The following is a 20,292-nucleotide window of genomic DNA, read 5'->3' as shown; positions in this document are numbered from 1 at the left end:
TGTAGTAGCAGGAATGGGTAGTGATCTGTAGGTCTGAAGAATCTTGATATCCTGTCAGACACATCTTTAATTTTTGCTCCTGGAAGACAGCACATTTCTCTTGAGGTTATGTCTGGTCTGCAGATAGCGGCCTCTGTTCCTCTTAACAGGGAATCCCCCATGACCACCACTCTCCGTTTTTTCTTCACAACATTCTTCTTTTTCCATCCAGGAGGATTCTGAGGGCTTACAAGGTTATTCATTGCTGGCAAAGTCTTATTTTGCTGTATTTTTTCATGGTTCTCCTGCGTGAGAGCCTGGTACTGGTTCCTGAGCAGTATCTGTGCTGACTGCCTCTCGATCCTCCTGCTTCTGTGGGTCACATGCTTCCATTCCTCTGTTTCGTCAGGTGCAGTTCGAATTTCTTCTCCTTCTGAATCATGAAGAGATAATTCTGCTCTGTCTAAGAACTCTTCACCTTCCTTAATGATTTTCAAGGTAGTTAACCTCTCTTCTAGATTTCGCAACTTTTCCTCCAACAGGGACACAAGCTTGCATTTCTGGCATGTGAAGTTTGGCTTTTCCACTGGCAAGTCTGTGAACATGTAGCAGGATATGCAGCTCACCAAATAGCTCCTGGACTCTTCCATGTTCTTATTGTTAATGTTCTGAAAACAGTGAAAAAAGCTTAAAAAAAAAGCTTTACCGATGTCCTCTTTTCAGCTCCAACAGCCAAAATCCAGTGTTCTTTGAGCTCGCGGAGACTCTTCACTTACCCCAAAATGCAGTGGGAATATGCAAATTATCTCCTCAGGACTCCTCCCCTGGTTTACCGATGTCCTCTTTTCAGCTCCAACAGCCAAAATCCAGTGTTCTTTGAGCTCGCGGAGACTCTTCACTTACCCCAAAATGCAGTGGGAATATGCAAATTATCTCCTCAGGACTCCTCCCCTGGTTTACCGATGTCCTCTTTTCAGCTCCAACAGCCAAAATCCAGTGTTCTTTGAGCTCGCGGAGACTCTTCACTTACCCCAAAATGCAGTGGGAATATGCAAATTATCTCCTCAGGACTCCTCCCCTGGTTTACCGATGTCCTCTTTTCAGCTCCAACAGCCAAAATCCAGTATATAAATATAAAGATATTCAATTGATATGGCAATGCGCATTAATAAATTGGGATACAACAATTTTGGGTTAAATATATATATATATATCTAAAACTTCATATGTGGAATGTTTGAGTTGAACAGATCTGTGAATGTCAGAGTGAAGGTGACAGATGAGTAAATCAGCAGCTGCTAAGTGTGATTGATATGACAGAGGCCTCGTATGTTTGTATGTTTGAAAAAAAAAATGTTTCTTTATGTGAAGGTACAAAAATATATTTAATTCTGAGGAAATTATAATACATAATTAGGTATTAAAGTGCCTACAAGTAGTATTCAACCCCCTGCAGATTTAGGTGGTTGACACATGCGGAATTAACTTGGCATTGTGACATTTGTACTGTAGATCAGCCTGGAAGTGGGAAATGCACTGCAGCAACTTTTTTTTTGTTTTTTTGTTTTTTTAAAACGTTAAAAGTTAATTCAGAGTGTCATTTATTATTCAACCCCTCAAACCACAAGAATTCTGTTTGTTCCCCCTAAAGTATTAAGAAGTAGTTCAGGCACCAAGAATAATGAGCTTCACATGTGTGGATTAAAGATCTATTTGCCAGCCTTTTCTGACTATTTAAGACCCTCCCCAAACTTGTGAACAGCACTCAGACATGGTCAACATGGGAAAGACAAAAGAGCATTCCAAGGCCATCAGAGACAAGATCGTGGAGGGTCACAAGGCTGGCAAGGGGTACAAAACCCTTTCCAAGCAGTTGGGCCTACCTGTCTCCACTGTTGGGAGCATCATCAGTAAGTGGAAGGCTTATGGAACTACTGTTAGCCTTCCACGGCCTGGACAGCCTTTGAAAGTGTCCTCCCGTGCCGAGGCCAGGATTGTCCGAAGAGTCAAGGCTAACCCAAGGACAACAAGGAAGGAGCTCCTGGAAGATCTCATGGCAGTGGGGACATTGGTTTCAGTCAATACCATAAGTAACGTACTCCACCGCAATGGTCTCCGCTCCAGACGAGCCCGTAAGGTACCTTTACTTTCAAAGCGTCATGTCAAGGCTCGTCTACAGTTTGCTCATGATCACTTGGAGGACTCTGAGACAGACTGGTTCAAGGTTCTATGGTCTGATGAGACCAAGATCGAGATCTTTGGTGCCAACCACACACGTGACGTTTGGAGACTGGATGGCACTGCATACGACCCCAAGAATACCATCCCTACAGTCAAGCATGGTGGTGGCAGCATCATGCTGTGGGGCTGTTTCTCTGCCAAGGGGCCTGGCCATCTGGTCCGCATCCATGGGAAGATGGATAGCACGGCCTACCTGGAGATTTTGGCCAAGATCCTCCGCTCCTCCATCAAGGATCTTAAGATGGATCGTAATTTCATCTTCCAACAAGACAACGACCCAAAGCACACAGCCAAGGAAACCAAGGCCTGGTTCAAGAGGGAAAAAGTCAAGGTGTTAGAGTCGCCTAGTCAGTCTCCTGACCTTAACCCAATTGAAAACTTGTGGAAGGAGCTCAAGAATAAAGTCCACATGAGACACCCAAAGAACCTAGATAACTTGGAGAAGATCTGCATGGAGGAGTGGGCCAAGATAACTCCACAGACCTGTGCCGGCCTGATCAGGTCTTATAAAAGACGATTATTAGCTGTAATTGCAAACAAGGGTTATTCCACAAAATATTAAACATAGAGGTTGAATAATAATTGACCCACACTTTTATGTTTAAAATTTAATAAAATTCAACTGAGCAACATAACTTTTTGGTTTGTAAGATTTATGCTTCTGTTCATAAAACCTACTCTCGTTTGCAGTTTGAAGGCTCTAACTTATTTGCATCTTATCAAACCAGCTAAATCTGCAGGGGGTTGAATACTACTTGTAGGCACTGTATCTACATGTATATATTTCTATATTTCTTTAATAATTATTATTTCTTGATTTAACTAATAGTGGATAAGGGCAACCACACATCAAAATGGTTTACAAAGCAAATTTATATTTAGAATAATTTTCCACATGATAATATTCTTGAATAACTATAATATTATTTTTAATGGTTACCTAAATAGGTACACACCTCTCTTTAGTCAAATCTATGCTACTCATCGATATGAAATTTATGCACAATATTTCTAGAAGAATAATTATTTTTAATTTGGTTCTGATATATACATAAATTTTATAAAATAATATTTTTGGTATTAAGGGAGAAAATGTGTTTTTGATCCTGATTACATAATCACTTTTGATCAATACTTATTTTCCACACATTTTAATAAAGAAGAAATAATAATAAGGTACTATGGTATAATTAAGAAGGGTATTACATGCAAAGTTGCATAATTTAATATTTTTTGGTGGTACAAGGTTATGACAAATTTGAAATCATCCAGATAATGGAGATATAAGGGTATTTTTTACGGAGAAGATAATTACTCTGCATTTGTCATTAAAATTTAAAGGCCTTATTTTTATTTACATTCTTCTTTTTACTCTTAATTTTATTTTTCATTTTTAAAATTTTATTCTTACTTTATACTTCTTATTTTTCTATTTTTTCATTTTTTAATTCTCATTTGATTTTATTTGAGTTCAATATCTCAATTGAGAAAACACATTCATATTTAATAAAGTAATGTCTAATACAAGAGTATTGCTTCATTAAATATATATTGCTAAAGAAAAAAATGTTTACATTTTCTGAGTAAACACAACAATTCATTCATTCATTTATTCATTCATTCATTCATTCATTCATACATTCATATATTTATTCATTTTGGTTCAGGAGTATACATTCTTTGATATTATTGGTTTAATAAAGATATAAAAACTTGTTTTTTCAAAATACACTGACACCTATGGGTTGGAAAAGGTAATTACACCTATGACATAAAAATGTTCTATCATATGGAGAACTTGATTGATAATGAATTATTATCTATTATTGTTTATTATTCCAAACATAATTTATTTTAATATTTTGATAATAATTAGATGGATATTACTGATTGCTATGGTACGCTGTGATATTATAGGTTAGGAAAAACTGCCAGATTTGGTATCAGATTAGGGAATGAAGACTTCAATCAAGACATCGCAATTATGAATTCTATCTTAATAAAGTGTTATAATAGACTGTGTCCATTACATACAATACAATTCACACCACTGATCACCAGGACGGCAGAGGACGATGATCCTATATGTACTGTGATGTGTTTAAGTTTCATCACGTTCCAGTGGTTTCTTATGACCTGCAACGCTTCAATGAAAGCTGGTGAACAGGTAATACCTGGCATATGTGTCCTGTATATAAAGGACTGAGTACTGGTTATGGTGCTATATAAAGCAGGAAAGTGTCAAGTTAACCCTTGCTTTACTGACCAAAGACGTCACATCTGTTCCAAAAGTGACACGAGACCAGTGCGGACACACGGAAGATTCCAAAGACGATCCAACGTAAGTCCAGGTGACACTGCACAGATATTAAAGCTACATTTCATCCATGGACTTTGTTTTCTTATCAACTGACATACATGATCTTTCTAATAAAGAGTACAGTTTATGGACTGAACAATAATGAACACAATTATGGACTGTACAATATCTACATGCTGTAATTTATTTCAAAGGAGTTTTCATCTAAAGACTGTGTTATAAAAGAACCAAGAAGAAGACGAGACGACGACCCGATGACATCAGATGATGACGATTGAACCCGCGATTGCTTCAATTTAGATATAGGGAAGTATAATTATACATATTAAATGAATATTAGTCACGGCTTACCATAACATGAATTCACATTATTATATAACAATAATCCGATATTGATACTATTATTACTATTATTATTATGGAAATTTAATGATATTGCCAAGGAAGAAGGAAAGAAAAAATGATTGATGAATGTATCTTCTTTTGAGAAATTTCAGTTAAAGTCCTTTTATTCTCAAAAAAGGGGGAAATGTTAAATGGTTAATTATGGAAATTCATTTGGAATGTTAATCGATAATCATTTTTCTGAGTTCTATGCCTCAGCCATCGTGTCTAGTTGACATGCGCTATTTGTGTGTGTATTTTTGGTTCACTACCATATGTAGAACAGGTGTCCTTACGACTGGCTATAAAAGCCCATGGTACATAAAGGGGGGGCTCTCTTGCTGTGCCCCACAAGACACAGAATCTTCATGCTGAGAAGCAGATGACATGTAGGCCTGGACACATGCTGGACAAAGACATGATTTACCAGCCAGGATCCAAGGAAAGATGGGTGAATCTCAACAATTAAGCTAATTATGGACAAATGGACAATTACTTTATAACTAATTATGGTATGTACCTGCTGCAATCTGATTCTTTTTAATGAACAATCCAAGAATAAATAGATACATTTTTTTATAAGAATATCGTGATATTGATACTTTGAGAAGTCCTCAGTAGAAAAAAATAATACAGGAAGCGTATTATTTTACAGTCTCGAATCCAAGTACTAACCAGGCCCGACCCTGCTTAGTTTCCAAGATCAGATGAGATCGGACGTGTTCAGGGTGGTGTGGCCGTAGGCAGAGACAAGCTTCTCACTTGCTGCTTTTCTACTTTGACGTCTGGCTGCCGGCTGCCCTTTCCAGTGCTCAGCAAGACCAGGTCCTTTTGTGCTTTCCCTTCTCTTCAATTTTTTTGCTGGCTTCCTTAAAAGGTCTTGTAGACACAACGCCCCACTCAGAGCCGCTGAGCTCACTGATCGGCTGCAGCGCTGTCGACGGAACGTCAGCTTCACGCCCAATGCCACAGGCCGGGAGCAGAGGCGAGACTCACCGGTAGGGTGAGTAGAGCGCGGTTAGTTGCTTTCTAATAGGCTGCAGCCGGGGATTAACTTTTAATGAAAGGGAACAATCCCTTTGACTGTCTGCAGCGCGCCACACCTAGGAAGCGCACTCTCACACACAAGTCAGCATGCACACGTGCTCGCACGTGACAACACCCCCTATCTGCCCCTACAACCTCTCCGTCACCATGCGTCAGACTCTCCTGCCTGTTTTATGATTTCAGGGCCCTAGCAGGAATCACCCCCCCCTCCCCAATTCCTTCCGCACCTTCCTTGCCTTCCTTTCACTGAGGTTAGCTCTTTGTCAGCCGTCTGGCTTGGTTACACAAGCTTCTTTGCAGAGAAACATGTTACTTCTGCTGGCCCTCGCTAGGCGACCGGCATCCAAAACCTTCCCTGGGCACCTGCTGAAAGCCTGGCCCCTTCACGGCCCCGGTTGCTTTTAACGCCATCATTTCCACACGGCGAGCTGCGGAGTCAATAAGCACTCCTAGTCGTGGCAAGGAGCTCGGTGTCAGGCCTGCGTGAAGGCGGCGGGGTAGCGTACTTAGCTGCCAACTGGCTCAGAGGCCTTGGGGCTTCCATCATCTAAGTTACTTTGGGTCGGTGTCCGACAAGGCGCCGTTCCATGCTAGCCGAGCTGGGCAGTAGGTAAAAACATCATCAAAATGGTCTACAGCACCCGGTATTCCCAGGAGGTCTCCCATCCGAGTACTGTCCAAGCCCAGCCCTGCTTTGCTTCCGAGATCAGATGAGATCAGGCGTATCCAAGGTAGTATGGCCAGTAGAAGCTGCTCGATACATCGCCCGGCCAGCCTTTCTCAGGATCGCTTGGTGGCGAGCAATCTGGCCGTGACGGGGCGGGCTCCGAAGGGTCCATGCAAAGGCTGTGCCGTCCCTACAGGTGTGGTTTGTTTAGCAGTGATTCACCCGCCGCATCAGGTGTCTTCAAAAATGGCTCGGCGCAGGGTCTCCTGCAGGCTAAACCCTTCATCGCGGTAATGTGACAGAAAGAGCAAGCTGGACCCGTAACTTGGGGGCGGAGCGAGACGTCCAGGGGTGAATGAAGGAAGAGGGTGAGATGGTTGCCAGTGACTTTGAGCTGCTCTTCAGGGGGGAGGGTCGTGTTGCCTGCAAAGGTCTTCTGCTTGGGGTTACCGGTGGTTGCCTCCAGCCACGGGGGAGACGCTGGTCCTGGTGAAAAGGAGCCTAGTATTAAAAGTAAAGAAGCAACAATGCTGGAGGCCCACGGTGATCAGAAGGATGCTGGTATTTTGCAGAGATGAAATAGCGCAAGAGAGAAAGCAAATGAAAAAAAGAAAAGAGAATGAATGTGTGCACTTGTGAAAGGGAATGGAAAAAAGGCATAGAAGAGAGTGACCCCTGCTGGTGGAAGGAAGGAAAAAGCAAAGCAAAAGCCTACAGCACCTGGTATTCCCAGGTGGTCTCCCATCCAAGTACTAACCAGGCCCAACCCTGCTTAGCTTTTGAGATCAGACGAGATTTTGCGCGTTCAGGGTGGTGTGGCCATAGGCAGAGATTAGCCTCTCACTTGCTGCTTTTCTACTTTGACGTCTGGCTGCCGGCTGCCCTTTCCAGTGTTCAGCAAGACCAGGTCCTTTTGTGCTTTCCCTTCTCTTCAATTTTTTTGCTGGCTTCCTTAAAAGGTCTTGTAGACACAACGCCCCACTCAGAGCCGCTGAGCTCACTGATCGGCTGCAGCGCTGTCGACGGAACGTCAGCTTCACGGCCAATACCACAGGCCGGGAGCAGAGGCGAGACTCACCAGTAGACCCGGGTCGGGTGAGTAGAGCACGGTTAGTTGCTTTCTAATAGGCTGCAGCCGGGGATTAACTTTTAATGAAAGGGAACAATCCCTTTGACTGTCTGCAGCGCGCCACACCTAGGAAGCGCACTCTCACACACAAGCCAGCATGCACACGTGCTCGCACGTGACAACACCCCCTATCTGCCCCTACAACCTCTCCGTCACCATGTGTGTCACCCTGGCCTGGATGCCACAAAATGTATTAAAGCTGTGTCTGAGAGCAAGGGGGAGGTTCTCTTGTCAGGGGAACATTAGCATGCAATGCCTCCTGTCTCAGGCCAGTAGGGGGAGCAGGCTGCCCCTATAAAAGCTGGTGCTGGTGGCAGGGTTAGAGAGAACTGGATTGCCTGTCTCAGCTCTGAGACGTGTCCCAGAGTGGAGCAGGGACAGAAAGTTGATTGCACCTAAGAGGAAGTGTGGCAGGAGGAGAGCCACAAGCCAGAGACAAGAGGCGAAGAGAGCCTGTCTTGGCAGAGAAAAGACTTAATTTTACCAGACTTTGGTGTCTGAGGCTGGAAGGATTCCACATCCCCCAGCAGAGAACCAGTTCGCAAGGGACTGTACATTCCTTGGCCTAAGAGGCCTGGAGGCCCTGCCACAACCAAAGGGACCAGTAAAGCCGTACAAGGCTGGGAGCAGAAAGGAAACCACGTCGCAGGCCATACAGGCGAGAATACACGGAAAGCTCGGAAACGTGGGCTGTTACCCTATCAGGAGGAGATAGCCAGAAGGAGCGCAGAAAGCACGGTAGGCCTACACCCTCACCCTGACCAGGGCCAATTTCCCCGTTGCTCTCAGACGTCCAGGTCCCCTCCTAGCCGGGACTGTTTATGGGTCAGTTTACCTGTTGTAGTAAAGACCCTGGACTGCAACTTGTTGTCTGTGTGCTCCTTGCTCCTCCCGCACTATCAGCACTGGGATTCTCACTACCATCACTCCCACCATCCATTATACTGCCCTGGGGCCGCACTCTTCCCGTGGGGAGTCACACTACCCTAGCTGCACACCTCATCAGCCCCAGCGGTCTGCATGCAGCGGCGGTTCCTAATAACCGCAATCCACGGGTGGCGTAGTCAGACATTATCAGCAGAACGTAGCAGACTACCATTGGCCTGACCACCCTGAGCCACGGAACCGGGTCGCCACTACTACCCCCATCGTCTCCCTATTGCCCGGATCCGAGTGCCCCACGGCCCAGGGGGCGAGTCAGCTTTGGCGTAGTCGGCAGGATTTCGTGCCCGCAACCACCGGGTACTGCGTGCCTGAAAAAGACTTTTGTAAACTTACCTGTGGCGAAGTTTCCCGCCATCCGGAGCCAATTCCCGCCATCGGACGCCATCTTGGACCGTTTCCCGCCGTCTTCTGCCTTCTTCCCGCCATCCGCAGCTGCTTCCCGCCATCGGACGCCATCTTCAGGACGCCGCGCGGGAAGAAGAGGGGCGTGGACGTCAAAACCGCGCGAGATCCAAAGCTCCGCCCCACGCTCCGACGCTGCGCAAGGTCCTGGAAGGGAGAGAGAGCGACGCTGACGTCATCAGGACGCGACGCCAGGTCCTCGTCCATAGCAGCAGCAGCGGAGCCGCGGCCTACAGAAGAGGATCGCCGGAAGGTAGGCCACGCTTAACTAGGGGGGAGGAAGATGTCAGACACAGAGGCGCCCACTACCACCAACGCAGCTGCAGCAGCAGTGATGCCCTTTTCCCTGCCCTACATCCCTGGAGCGGCCTGGCTGCCCAAATACTCAGGGGAGCCCCATGCCCTAACTGACTTTAAGGAAAGGCTATACAGTTTGTTCCAGGTTTACCCCCTGACAGAGGAACAGAAGGTCAGCATATTGACAGGGCAGTTAACTGGCGCAGCCCAAAGGGAGGTAAAATCATGGCCCACTGAGGAGAAAAGGACTGTGAAGGGTATCCTGGCCCGGCTGCGGGGTACCTTTGATACATGTACCTCCGCTGAGATTAAAATGAGGTTCTATGGATGTAGGCAGCGAGCACAGGACAGCATCAGATACTATGCCCTAAATCTGCAGGAAGCCTTGAGGGCTATTCAACAAACTGACCCTGGCAGTGTGCAGGAAACCGATAATCTGCTAACAGAACAATTCATAGAAGGTCTGCTGTCTAGCGCTCACAGGGCCCAACTGCGCCTCATGTTCTTTCAGAACCCCGACCTGACCTTTGCCCAATTTATGGACAGGGCCATAAGGGTGCTCCGTGAATCTGCAACCAGTGGCGCTATAAACCCCCGGCGCCCTGCTATCACCTACCACCAGGAGGCGGCGCCCTCCTCTATGGACTCCGTGGAGGCTGATGCACAGGCCCTGAACCAAGCCCTGTCGAAAGGCCTGCACCACCAAGTCCAGGAGCTAACCAGGAGCGTCGCGGCGTTGACCAGAACCGTCCAGGCGTTGCAAGTGGACCCGTCAAGACCCATCGAGCTGGCTTCAAGTCCGGAGGATGTCCCGTGGCGTCGACAGAGGAGGATCCCGTCGTTCCGAGGGAGGCCCACAGACCGCTACGCAGAGGATGGACAGCCCATTTGCCGTCGATGCAACCAGCCCGGACACATTTCCAGGTACTGTAATTTAAACGGGTCCAACCTGGGGCAGAGGGCCGACCCCCAGGCATAAGATCACCAGGCCCTTATAATTGGCGTGATAAGTACGTTGGGGGGCACCCGGTTTTACCCGTGGTGCTGGACGGTATCCCCATGAGCGCCTTGCTGGATACTGGGTCGCAAGTAACCACAATCCCTTATGTACTTTTTAAGCAGTATTGGACTGATGCTGATATCACACGGTATCCAGACAGTAACTTGAGCATCATCGCCAGTAATGGCTTACCCGTGCCGCAGATGGGGTTCAAGGAGATGACCATTAAAATTGGTAAAGTTGAACTGCCGACACAGGGAGTGATAATTGTGGACATTGACCGTCATGAAAGTCACCCTAAAATAACTGTGGGTACTAACATAATTGAAAATTGTCTTTCAGAGGTAATTGTAATTCTACAACAGGTGGCGGTGAATGCTAGTTCCAGCCAACAGAGGGTCCTCAACAAGGAGATAAAAGCCCTGATGAGACGGCAGCAGGTAGAACTGTCTGGTGGTGAGATCGGTAGCGTAAGACTGAGTGACCCATTCCCCATTTCCATGCCTCCCAAAAGTGAAATGATGATCTGGTGTCTGACTGCAATCGGGTTGAGAGGTAGAGACTACCAAGCCATGGTAGGACCCGTGTACTCAGACAGCAGGCCCACCATTTTGACAGCCCAGGGGGTGGTTGATGTCCGTCATGGGAGGGTGCCCGTCCGCATCCTCAACATTGGGGAGAGGGAAGTACACTTACCCAGGTATGCTACACTCGCCAAACTGTTTGTTGTCGAACACCAAGCTATCAGGGCCGTGGAACCCTTGCCTCCATCTCCTCAGGCGGAGGGTAATGGCTCCCAGAAACAAAAGGAGGACTGGTGCCAGAAACTCCATGTGGGTGCTGACTCCACTCCCCTGCACCAAAAACAAGGAGTCTACCGGGTGGTACAGGAGTACGAGAGAGTCTTTAGTAAGCACCCGCTGGACTTCGGCAGAGTAAAGGGGATAGAACACCACATCCCGACAGGGAGCCACCCACCAATAAAAGAGAGACACAGGCCTGTACCCCCTGCACATTATCAGAACGCCAAGGGCATGCTAAGAGAGATGAAGGAAGTTGGGGTCATTAGAGATAGCTGTAGCCCCTGGGCAGCCCCCTTGGTTCTGGTGAAAAAGAAAGACGGCACCATGAGAATGTGCGTGGACTATAGACAAATCAACCGTATCACCCACAAAGACGCATACCCGCTGCCTAGAATAGAGGAGTCTTTAGCCGCACTAAAATCTGCTAACTTCTTTTCTACTTTGGACCTTACTAGCGGGTACTGGCAGGTTCCTGTGACAGAGGCTGACAAGGAGAAGACCGCCTTCACCACCCCGATGGGACTGAGCGAGTTCAACTGTATGCCTTTCGGGCTCTGCAACGCACCAGGGACCTTCCAGCGGCTGATGGAATGCTGTCTAGGGCACCGAAACTTCGAGACGGTCCTCCTTTACCTGGACGACGTGATCGTCTATTCGAAGACCTACGAGGACCATCTAAAGCACCTGGCCGAGGTGTTCGAAGCCCTGGCAGGCTATGGCCTGAAGGTGAAACCATGGAAGTGTCACCTGCTGAAACCAAAGGTCCAGTACCTAGGGCACGTGGTAAGCGCGGAAGGAGTGGCCCCTGACCCTGACAAAGTCACGGCAATCAAGAGCTGGCCAAGCCCCTCGAACATCAAAGAGGTGAGACAGTTTCTCGGGTTGGTAGGCTACTACCGAAGGTTCATCCCCGGGTTCACTAAGATGGCAGCTCCTATGCAAGACCTCCTGATCGGACAGTCTAAGTCCCGAAGTCAAAAGCCACCCTTCAAGTGGGATAAACCGGAAGAGGAGTCCTTCCGCCAGCTAAAGATGGCCCTCACGGGGGATGAGATCCTGGCTTACCCTGATTACGGCCAGCCTTTCATTCTCCACACAGATGCCAGTAATGTGGGACTGGGAGCCGTACTGTCCCAAAACCAACAGGGCAGAGAACGGGTGATCGCATACGCCAGTCGGAAGCTGAGGCCCACCGAGAGGAACACGGAGAATTACAGCTCCTTCAAGCTAGAATTCTTGGCGGTGGTGTGGGCCGTGACGGAACGCTTCAAGCATTACCTGGCCTCCGCAAAGTTCACCATGTACACGGACAACAACCCGTTGACACACCTGGACAATGCAAGACTGGGTGCCCTGGAACAGCGGTGGATGGCCCGTCTCTCCAACTATGACTTCGTGATCAAGTACCGGGCAGGCAAAACCAACGCCAACGCGGACGCCCTATCAAGAATGCCTCACTTACCTGAAGGTGACGAAGACCCAGAAGAGCTGGAGGAGGTAGAACTCCCCGCGTTTCACCGGTATGGAGCCGCTCAACACTCTCACCGCGTGAAGAAGGAGGATCTAACAACTGTGATGATGAATCCCCTACCTCACCACAGCTGGGCCGAGTCCCAAGATAGTGACCCTGCAGTCCGCCTGGTGAAAGATCTGCTGACCCGGGAAGACGCCCGCCTAGATCCAGATGCCCCAGAGGAAGCTAAGCAGCTATGGAAGGAGAAGAGCAAGCTGTTCCTCTACGAAGGCAAGTTGTGCAAAAGGATTGTCAACCACCGGACGCACGAGCTGACCTTGCAAGTCGTGGTCCCAAGGCGAGATGCAGCTATGGTCCTGGGGGCTTTCCATGACAGAGCGGGACACTTCGGTTGGAAGAAACTGGAGTTCCTACTAAGAGGAAGGTTCTTTTGGGTCGGCATGAGAGGAGCTGTAGAAAAATGGTGCAGAGACTGTGGCCCTTGTCACCTGAGGAGGAAGGACCGCACCAGCCAGAAGACACCCTTGAGGCCCATCGTCACCACGCAGCCTCTTGAGCTGGTAGCTCTGGACCATGTCAAATTGGCTCCCAGCCGGTCAGGATACATCTATGCCCTGACAATCGTGGACCACTATTCCCGTTTTCTAGTGGTGGTCCCGGTAAAGGACTTGACAGCCCAAACAGCGGCCAGAGCCTTCCAGCAATACTTCTGCCGTCCACACGGGTATCCGGAACAGGTCCTGACAGACCAGGGTCCAGCATTCGAGGCTGAAATCTTCCAGGAGTTCTGCAACCTCTCTGGCTGTAAGAAAATTCGGACAACGCCTTACCATCCACAAACCAACGGGATGTGTGAGAAGATGAACAATATAGTCATTGATCTCCTGAAGACGTTGCCCCTGGAGGAACGCAGCCTGTGGCCAGAAAAACTGCCGGACCTGATAGACCTATACAACAATATCCCGGTGAATGCTACCAACTGCACCCCGGCTTACCTGATGCGAGCCAGACCGGGTAAGCTGCCCGTAGACCTGGAGATGGGAGTCCTAATACCTGAGGACACCTCCCCGGATGCGGACTGGGATACGGAAAGGCAACTGCAGTACAAGAAGGTACAGGAGAGTGTGGAGAAGAGCCTGGCCCAGGTGAGAGAGAAGCAAGAAAGACTCTTCAATCAACACGCCCCTGCTGGTCCCCTAGAACCTGGTGAGCAAGTCCTAAAGCGAAAAAGAAGGCTACATAAGTTGGACGACCAGTGGGAAAGGGAACCCTACACCGTACTGCAGTCTGACCACGACAACCCAAAGGTGTGCGTAATCACCAAGGACGGAGGAGAAACCACTAGTGTCGTCTCCAGAGACCACCTCAAAAGGTGTCCCGAGCAACTCCATAGTGCAGAAGAGGATCAGAGTGACCTTGAACCCGCAGAGGACAAGGAAGAAATGATCAGCACCATTCTCGGAGAGTTCCCTCAGTCCTGGACTCGCATAAATGATGCCATAGTGGTACCCGTCCTGCATTTCCTGCAACTGGCCCAGCAACAACCAACACCAGAGCCGGAAGGTGAAGAGGAGCCAGCAGTTCCAGAGGCAGAAGAGCCTGTACCAGCAGCCCAGGAGAGTCAACCCTCTGCTGACAGTGAGCCTGCCATGCCTGCGGTAAGCCAAAGAACCCGCAGACAGCTGCCTGCCGTACCTGTACACCCAGCTGGTAGCTGTACCCCTAACGCTAGTGGGGAAAGCCAGGTTGGTCCACCACCAGACAGTGGGTTAAGGAGGTCAACCAGGAGCACAAAGGGGCAGATACCCACTCGCTGGAGAATATAGAGTGTACTAAGATTGTAAATAACCCTGTTGCCAAATGTTGAAATGTTTGCCAAGTTAAATGCATGTTTATTAATAGTGTGTTTCAGTTTCTTGCAGCTACCGTAAGGACTCACAGGTTATGGACTTTTTATAACCGGGACCTTGTATGGACTGCATTCTGAGCCTAACCCAGGAATGAACTAAGACTGTGAAGGACTTGGGGTAGGACAGACCCCCACCTGGTTAAGGCTCCCGTTGTATTGGTGATATGGACACCCGGTCACAGGCCACACTGTGACCTTAAGAACTCAATTTGTGCGTCGTCTGTCTATTAATGTTTTATTGTTATGCATATTGTCTTTGTTTATTGTTTAGTCCCGGAGTACTAAATTTCACTAGGTGGGAATGTGTCACCCTGGCCTGGATGCCACAAAATGTATTAAAGCTGTGTCTAAGAGCAAGGGGGGGTTCTCTGGTCAGGGGAACATTAGCATGCAATGCCTCCTGTCTCAGGCCAGTAGGGGGAGCAGGCTGCCCCTATAAAAGCTGGTGCTGGGGGCAGGGTTAGAGAGAACTGGATTGCCTGTCTCAGCTCTGAGACGTGTCCCAGAGTGGAGCAGGGACAGAAAGTTGATTGCACCTAAGAGGAAGTGTGGCAGGAGGAGAGCCACAAGCCAGAGGCAAGAGGCGAAGAGAGCCTGTCTTGGCAGAGAAAAGACTTAATTTTACCAGACTTTGGTGTCTGAGGCTGGAAGGATTCCACATCCCCCAGCAGAGAACCAGTCCGCAAGGGACTGTATATTCCTTGGCCTAAGAAGCCTGGAGGCCCTGCCACAACTGAAGGGACCAGTAAAGCCGTACAAGGCTGGGAGCAGAAAGGAACCCACATCGCAGGCCATACAGGCGAGAATACACGGAAAGCTCGGAAACGTGGGCTGTTACCCTATCAGGAGGAGATAGCCAGAAGGAGCGCAGAAAGCACGGTAGGCCTACACCCTCACCCTGACCAGGGCCAATTTCCCCGTTGGTCTCAGACGTCCAGGTCCCCTCCTAGCCGGGACTGTTTATGGGTCAGTTTACCTGTTGTAGTAAAGACCCTGGACTGCAACTTGTTGTCTGTGTGCTCCTTGCTCCTCCCGCACTATCAGCACTGGGATTCTCACTACCATCACTCCCACCATCCATTATACTGCCCTGGGGCCGCACTCTTCCCGTGGGGAGTCACACTATCATAGCTGCACACCTCATCAGCCCCAGCGGTCTGCATGCAGCAGCGGTTCCTATTAACCGCAATCCACGGGTGGCGTAGTCGGACATTATTAGCAGAACGTAGCAGACTACCATTGGCCTGACCACCCTGAGCCACGGAACCGGGTCGCCACTACTACCCCCATCGTCTCCCTATTGCCCGGATCCGAGTGCGCCACGGCCCAGGGGGCGAGTCACATGCATCAGACTCTCCTGCCTGTTTTATGATTTCAGGGCCCTATCAGGAATCACCCCTCCCCCTCCCCAATTCCTTCCGCACCTTCCTTGCCTTCCTTGCACTGAGGTTAGCTCTTTGGCAGCCGTCTGGCTTGGTTACACAAGCTTCTTTGCAGAGATACATGTTACTTCTGCTGGCACTCGCTAGGCGGCCGGCATCCAAAACCTTCCCTGGGCACCTGCTGAAAGCCTGGCCCCTTCACGGCCCCGGGTGCTTTTAACGCCATCATTTCCACACGGCGAGCTGCTGAGTCAATAAGCACTCCTAGCCGTGACAAGGAGCTCGGTGTCAGGCCTGCGTGAAGGTGGCGGGGTAGCGTACTTAGCTGCCAACTGGCTCAGAGGCCTTGGGGCTTCCATCATCTAAGTCAGGGTTCCCCAACTCCAGTCCTCAAGGCCCACCAACAGGTCATGTTTTCAGGATTTCCTTAGTATTACACAGGTGATAATTGCATCACCTGCACAGGCAATAATTCCATCACCTGTGCAATACTAAGGAAATCCTGAAAACATGACCTGTTGGTGGGCCTTGAGGACTGGAGTTGGGGAACCCTGATCTAAGTTACTTAAGGTCGGTGTCCGGCAAGGCGCCGTTCCATGCTAGCCGAGCTGGGCAGTAGGGCAAAACGTCGAGATCGGGCGTATCCAAGGTGGTATGGCCAGTAGACGCTGCTCGATCCATCACCCGGCCAGCCTTTCTCAGGATCGCTTGGTGGCGAGCAATCTGGCCGTAACGGGGCGGGCTCCGAAGGCTCCATGCAAAGTCTGTGCCGTCCCTACAAGTGTGGTTTGTTTAGCAGTGATTCACCCGCCACATCAGGTGTCTTCAAAAATTTCTCGGCGCAGGGTCTCCTGCAGGCTAAACCCTTCATCACGGTAATGTGACAGAAAGAGCAAGCTGGACCCGTAACTTGGGGGCGGAGCGAGACGTCCAGGGGTGAATGAAGGAAGAGGGTGAGATGGTTGCCAGTGACTTTGAGCTGCTCTTCAGGGGGGAGGGTCGTGTTGCCTGCAAAGGTCTTCTGCTTGGGGTTACCGGTGGTTGCCTCCAGCCACGCGGGAGACGCTTGTCCTGGTGAAAAGGAGCCTAGTATTAAAAGTAAAGAAGCAACAATGCTGGAGGCCCACGGTGATCAGAAGGATGCTGGTATTTTGCAGAGATGAAATAGCGCAAGAGAGAAAGCAAATGAAAAAAAGAAAAGAGAATGAATGTGTGCACTTGTGAAAGGGAATGGAAAAAAGGCATAGAAGAGAGTGCCCCCTGCTGGTGGAAGGAAGGAAAAAGCAAAAGCCTACAGCACCTGGTATTCCCAGGTTATCTCCCATCCAAGTACTAACCAGGCCCAACCATGCTTAGCTTCCAAGATGAGACAAGATCGGGCGTGTTCAGGGTGGTGTGGCCATAGGCAGAAACAAGCCTCTCACTTGCTGCTTTTCTACTTTGACGTCTGGCTGCCGGCTGCCCTTTCCAGTGCTCAGCAAGACCAGGTCCTTTTGTGCTTTCCCTTCTCTTCAATTTTCTTGCTGGCTTCCTTAAAAGGTCTTGTAGACACAACGCCCCACTCAGAGCCGCTGAGCTCACTGATCGGCTGCAGCGCTGTCGACGGAACGTCAGCTTCACGGCCAATGCCACAGGCTGGGAGCAGAGGCGAGACTCACCGGTAGACCCGGGTAGGGTGAGTAGAGCGCGCTTAGTTGCTTTCTAATAGCCTGCAGCCGGGGATTAACTTTTAATGAAAGGGAACAATCCCTTTGACTGTCTGCAGCGCGCCACACCTAGGAAGCGCACTCTCACACACAAGCCAGCATACACACGTGCTCGCACGTGACAACACTCCCTATCTGCCCCTACAACCTCTCCGTCACCATGCGTCAGACTCTCCTGCCTGTTTTATGATTTCAGGGCCCTAGCAGGAATCACCCCCCCCTCCCCAATTCCTTCCGCACCTTCCTTGCCTTCCTTGCACTGAGGTTAGCTCTTTGTCAGCCATCTGGCTTGGTTACACAAGCTTCTTTGCAGAGAAACATGTTACTTCTGCTGGCCCTCGCTAGGCGACCGGCATCCAAAACCTTCCCTGGGCACCTACTGAAAGCCTGGCCCCTTCACGGCCCCGGGTGCTTTTAACGCCATCATTTCCACACGGCGAGCTGCGGAGTCAATAAGCACTCCTAGCCGTGACAAGGAGCTCGGTGTCAGGCCTGCGTGAAGGGCACCGGGGTAGCGTACTTAGCTGCCAACTGGCTCAGAGGCCTTGGGGCTTCCATCATCTAAGTTACTTAAGGTCGGTGTCAGGCAAGGCTCCGTTCCATGCTAGCCGAGCTGGGCAGTAGGGCAAAACGTTATCAAAATGGTCTACAGCACCCGGTGTTCCCAGGAGGTCTCCCATCCAAGTACTGTCTGAGCCCAGCCCTGCTTTGCTTTCGAGATCAGATGAGATCGGGTGTATCCAAGCTGGTATGGCCAGTAGACGCTGCTCGATCCATCGCCCGGCCAGCCTTTCTCAGGATCGCTTGGTGGCGAGCAATCTGGCTGTGACGGGGCGGGCTCCGAAGGGTCCATGCAAAGTCTGTGCCGTCCCTACAGGTGTGGTTTGTATAGCAGTGATTCACCCGCCGCATCAGGTGTCTTCAAAAATGTCTCGGCGCAAGGTCTCCTGCAGGCTAAACCCTTCATCACGGTAATGTGACAGAAAGAGCAAGCTGGACCCGTAACTTGGGGGCGGAGCGAGACGTCCAGGGGTGAATGAAGGAAGAGGGTGAGATGGTTGCCAGTGACTTTGAGCTGCTCTTCAGGGGGGAGGGTCGTGTTGCCTGCAAAGGTCTTCTGCTTGGGGTTACCGGTGGTTGCCTCCAGCCACCCGGGAGACGCTGGTCCTGGTGAAAAGGAGCCTAGTATTAAAAGTAAATGAGCAACAATGCTGGAGGCCCACGGTGATCAGAAGGATGCTGGTATTTTGCAGAGATGAAATAGCGCAAGAGAGAAAGCAAATGAAAAAAAGAAAAGAGAATGAATGTGTGCACTTGTGAAAGGGAATGGAAAAAAGGCATAGAAGAGAGTGCCCCCTGCTGGTGGAAGGAAGGAAAAAGCAAAAGCCTACAGCACCTGGTATTCCCAGGCGGTCTCTGTTAAATGGTTAATTATGGAAATTCATTTGGAATGTTAATCGATAATCATTTTTCTGAGTTCTATGCCTCAGCCATCGTGTCTAGTTGACATGCGCTATTTGTGTGTGTATTTTTGGTTCACTACCATATGTAGAACAGGTGTCCATACGACTGGCTATAAAAGCCCATGTTACAGAAAGGGGGGGCTCTCTTGCTCTGCCCACCCCACAAGACACAGAATCTTCATGCTGAGAAGCAGATGACATGTAGGCCTGGACACATGCTGGACAAAGACATGATTTACCAGCCAGGATCCAAGGAAAGATGGGTGAATCTCAACAATTAAGCTAATTATGGACAAATGGACAATTACTTTATAACTAATTATTGTATGTACCTGCTGCAATCTGATTCTTTTTAATGGACAATCCAAGAATAAATAGATACATTTTTTTATAAGAATATCGTGATATTGATACTTTGAGAAATCCTCAGTAGAAAAAAATAATACAGGAAGAGTATTATTTTACAATGATGAGCCAGCCAGTCCTGTTTTTTGTTTTTTTAAATTAAGTAAGTGAATTTCTTCCGTGAACAATGGGGGAGTCCTGACGAGCTGAACAGCTGTTGTTCACGTGTCAGTAAATTCACTAGTTTGTCACGAGAAGCAGAAAGGACCTACAGACTGAGGAAAGACAGGAAGCAGAGGTACTAACAAGTAACAGAATCACACAGGAAAAGAATCAGACAAACTGAAGACAGGACGTGCTGATAAAGAGAAGCCAAGGAATCTTAAGGTAAGCAAAATATGGATATAATTTCTTCTTTTGTTAAACAAAGTAATATTAATTTCAAAGTTAATGTAGGAGATGACATAGCAGTTTTGTGGCTCAGTTTATACAAAGAATGTGAATTGCAGAATTTACAGTTAACTTCTAAATTGGTAAATAGAGACAAACAGAAATTGAGAAATATTCTACATTTGGTAGATTTTTTTCATAGTCTTGTGTTAGAGATTTCTAAGCAGGAAAATAGTGTAGAAGTGTCAGACGGTGATACTGATTCTGACTGTAATGTGGAAAATGAACAAGAAGTAAGACACGTGTCTGTAACTGAAGTTGACCTTGGGTCTGACCAAGAGACGGACATACAGAAACCTGACATGGGAGGAGACATGACTGACATACGAGAAACCGACATACTAGGTGA

At 48.7% G+C, this 20,292-nt stretch overlaps 1 non-coding gene and 3 pseudogenes across 1 annotated transcript; all 4 read right to left on the bottom strand.

Moving 5' to 3' along the window:
* Positions 1 to 6,600: 6,600 nt before the first annotated feature.
* On the bottom strand, positions 6,601 to 6,720 carry LOC141267664 (5S ribosomal RNA; annotated as a pseudogene).
* A 626-nt stretch (positions 6,721 to 7,346) lies between these two features.
* On the bottom strand, positions 7,347 to 7,465 carry LOC141266838 (5S ribosomal RNA). The gene has a single exon (XR_012320859.1). It is a non-coding gene; the product is annotated as a 5S ribosomal RNA (ribosomal RNA).
* Positions 7,466 to 17,267: 9,802 nt separating this feature from the next.
* LOC141269398 (5S ribosomal RNA) lies at positions 17,268 to 17,386 on the bottom strand (annotated as a pseudogene).
* Positions 17,387 to 18,328: 942 nt separating this feature from the next.
* On the bottom strand, positions 18,329 to 18,448 carry LOC141268110 (5S ribosomal RNA; annotated as a pseudogene).
* Positions 18,449 to 20,292: the final 1,844 nt, after the last annotated feature.

Source organism: Phyllobates terribilis, unplaced genomic scaffold, assembly GCF_046119375.1.
Source record: "Phyllobates terribilis strain yellow unplaced genomic scaffold, ASM4611937v1 Scaffold_4__5_contigs__length_816908805, whole genome shotgun sequence".
NCBI classification, from domain to species: domain Eukaryota; kingdom Metazoa; phylum Chordata; class Amphibia; order Anura; family Dendrobatidae; genus Phyllobates; species Phyllobates terribilis.
This window is presented reverse-complemented; position numbering and strand designations above follow the sequence as displayed.